The sequence below is a fragment of the Hordeum vulgare genome, chromosome 2H (genome assembly GCF_904849725.1).
Source record: "Hordeum vulgare subsp. vulgare chromosome 2H, MorexV3_pseudomolecules_assembly, whole genome shotgun sequence".
NCBI classification, from domain to species: Eukaryota; Viridiplantae; Streptophyta; class Magnoliopsida; order Poales; family Poaceae; genus Hordeum; species Hordeum vulgare.
This window is the reverse complement of record NC_058519.1, coordinates 301,857,460-301,861,313: the sequence shown is the minus strand read 5'-3', so window position 1 is coordinate 301,861,313 and position 3,854 is coordinate 301,857,460.

The following is a 3,854-nucleotide window of genomic DNA, read 5'->3' as shown; positions in this document are numbered from 1 at the left end:
TTCATCCTTAAGAAACTTCATGTACACATTCATACTCTTCCCCGGATAGTTGGATGTAACATCCCAATTTTCTTAAATTCGGATGTTAATAGATCATTCATATGCATCTCATATTTTCCTATGCATTATTTGCTCTTTTGTAAATTCTATTCATGATGTAACTTCGGGCAATTTATTGGAGTGGAGATAATATGACTTCTCCCCTGTCGAATTAAAGTGCATAATGTTTAGAATGTTATTTGAAGTTGTTCGATTTGGTTTTGCAAATTCTATAATGTCCGAAATTATTTTTAGTTAAGTTTTCAAATGCTATTGCGTGGCCTATTGCATTAAAGCTATTTTCAAAAGTTTGCATTAGGTGGAACTAGGGTTCCTATAGATATAGTATAAATATATAGTATATATTAGAGATATATTATATGTATATGTATATATATTATTATATATATATTAGTTGTATATATTTTTTCTGTTTTTTAAGTTTTATAGTATATATGTATGTTATTTTCTGGTATTTCATTTAACTAGAAAATATAAATATATATATATACTTTTTATTTATTTATATATATATATTTCCTTTTATGGCTGTTTGTTCCTTTTCTTTTTTTTAAAAGGGGGGCCAGCTGGCCAGGCCGAGCCAGGCCAGGCTCAGCCCAGCCACGCTCGCCAGTTAGCCAGGCGCTAGCGCTAGCAGCCCAGCCCCATGTGCCCAGTGCGAGCGAGCCAGCAGCGCCCAGGCTTCTAGACACGAAGCCCCAGGCCAGCTCCCTGCGCCAGGAGGGACCGAGCCCTAGCGCTCCTGTCCAACGCCCAGCGCCACGTGAGGCTGCGAGGCCATCGCCCTGTTTCCCATCGAGCCAGGGACCGAGCCCCAGGCTCCTAGCCCCACGTGTCCAAGCGAGCCTCCAGAACCCCAGCGCGAGGACTCCTGTCCCGAGACCAGCTCGAGCCTTGCCTCATTTTTGTTTCTCTCCACTCCGAGATCGAGCCTGGGATGAACTCCTGTTCGCCAGGGACTCTCCCGCGAGGGAATAAATCCCAGGGACCGAGACCCGGGCAGCCCGATTCCCCCATTCCCGATTTCGATCTACCCCTCGCCCCATCTCGTCGAGGAACCCACCGTGGAGCAACGCCGAAGCACCACCGGAGTTCACCCTTGTTCATCCGAGTTCGCGGAGCCGCCGTCACCGGAGTCCGTTCGACCGCCACCAGAGCACCATCGGAGGCACCACACCGAGACGGTTCCGTTTTTCCCCGTTGTTCGTGGTGAGAACGCACGCACGAGCCGATTCATCAAACCCCGATGAACAGCTTCAGGACGAAATTTAATCTGTTTTCAATCTGTTTTTAGCTCTGTCAGATTCTCGGTATAATTTTGAAACGCATTTATCTTTTTGCTCGTAACTCCGAATCAGGAAATTCTTTTTCCTGTGATCTCATATTGATGAGTAGAACATGATAGAACTGGTAGTTTTCAGTATTACGAAAATTAAATTTTTAGTGAAATAAGATTTGTTTTAAACTACCGGAGGCCATATTTTGCAAACGTTCATCCGATTTAGTTGATTCTTTTTGCGTTGTCATCGTATCAGCATGTAGATGATTTTATACCTACTGCCATGCTATTTATGATTTGGTTTTAAACAAGTTGTTTTATTGCCGATGGTTTTAATTGGTGTTATGTGATTGTGGTGATTGATTGGTGTGATTGTTTGCAACGTATAGATTGTGCAGAGTGCGACGCAAACTATTGTCAGGAGTGTGACTTTCTGAACCAGAATCAAGGTAAGTTACATGTTGATCATCCTTTACCTATTATTTTCTATGCATATAGTACTATATCACCCTATGAAATTTATGCATGTATAGGAATATTATTATTACTATTCTATTGAGCTATATCCCCTTGTCACGAAGATCGTGGTATTTGTAGTTTTGCTATGCTATGTAGATGGGGATTGGTTCGTGTATTCATTGAGATTATGTGAGGATTACTACAAAATAAATTGAGTAGTAATTAAGGATATAATACACCTCTGGGCGGATATGGTGTTGCTGGGTGGTTTCAAGAACATCATGGTATCAACACTCTGAATGTAAGTGGATGTCGCCCAGGTTCAAAAAGATCAAACAGACTTAGTGACTAGTAGCTTCCTTGTGCAACCACTGGCTATTATGGGCTCTGGCTTAGTTGATCAGTCATGGAAACCTTACCCGGATGTGCCAGCTGATGTAGCTATGATAGGTGGGATGGGCCTCCTGTTGGACTAGGTGACTGCTTCTCAAAGACTTCGTCTCAATCTTCGGGTTGGGTCCAGTGGGTACAGCGTACTAACCTCTGCAGAGTGTATAGACTAATCATGATTAGTCGTGTCCCCGGTTATGGACAATTTTGAGCAGCTAGGCCATTACAGTTGTTGGATGATCTTCACAGATGACACACTTAATAAAACTTGATGGGAAACTTAATAATGGTAATAGGTTGGAGTTGGAGATGCCAATTCAACCATATATGAGTTATTGTAGCAAATAAATTAAAACTTGACTATTAGGTAGCTATGAGGATAAAATCAGCTTTCTGCAAAATAACCATCAGCCTTTCTCTTGTTATACTATGCATATATATGTAGGTCTGTTATATTACTTTTCCTGTGTAACTTGCCAATACATTCAAAGTATTGACCTATATGGCTGCAACGTATCATGTTGCAGGATATTCAGACAAGGAGTAAGGTACCGTTAGGGTCGCAAGTCTTCACTCAACATCGCCAGTGGGCTATGATGGGACTCATCGTTATTATTCTTCTACTTTTCCATTGTTTGATAGAATAAAGCTAGCTAAGTGCTATGCACCTTATTATATTTTTAAATTCTGGATCATACGTTATTTTAAATGATGCACTTGCTATATCTGGTTTTCATCTATACTGTGTGTGCTAGAGAGTCGATCCAGGGACTAGCATAGTAAAGCACAGAGACTCAAATCCTCCGAGGTTTGGTCGCTACAGATGGTATCAGAGCAATGCGTTGACTATAGGTCGTGGCCCTAGAAAATGGATTAGAAAAGCCATAGGAGTGAAAATTTATTCTATACACTTTGTCTACATCTTGCTCTTTCATTAGACAACCACTCTAGTATCTTGACCAGCTTAAGTAGGAACTAGTGCTGAGACCACCACTTATCTTTGTTTTTATTGCGATATTAACGTGTTAGCATATCTGTTTATGCCAGCTTTGTGACATGACGATACTAGGTTGCTTGCTTGATTGTTATTTTGCTTGTTTGTGAAACTAGGATCTTGTCGGAATTATTCGACTATATATATAGATATGTTTGATTGTTGTCATGCTTGTTTGTGTTATTTCTTATGTTGTTTTGTTGCCTCATATATATTACCTTGCTCATAATATGCATATGGGTAGAATATCTATATTCCTCTCAACCTATTCTGTCTATTTCTTATCTATTTCTTATCTATTCTTTGCCAACCAAAACCCTTAGTATGCCTATTAGAGTGTGTTCCCCAGGAGCTGAGATGACAGCAGGTGTTGGTTGTCATCGGTTAAACATGTCTATTGGGAAGCATGAGTTCCCTACAGATTTGATCATATTGAAGTCACAAGGTCTGGATATTATTTTGGGTATGGACTAGTTACAATTATATGAAGGTGTTATCGATTGTTCTAGTCAATCTATTTCTCTCAGTGCACCAGGAGGGAAGAGAATCAAATATGTATGTAAGTACCAGCATAAGCGGATGCAGGTGAACTCTCCTAAGGGGGGTAGCCTGGAAGAGGTGCTAGTTGTGAAGGATTATCCAGATGTGTTTCCGGAGGAGTTCCCAGGTATG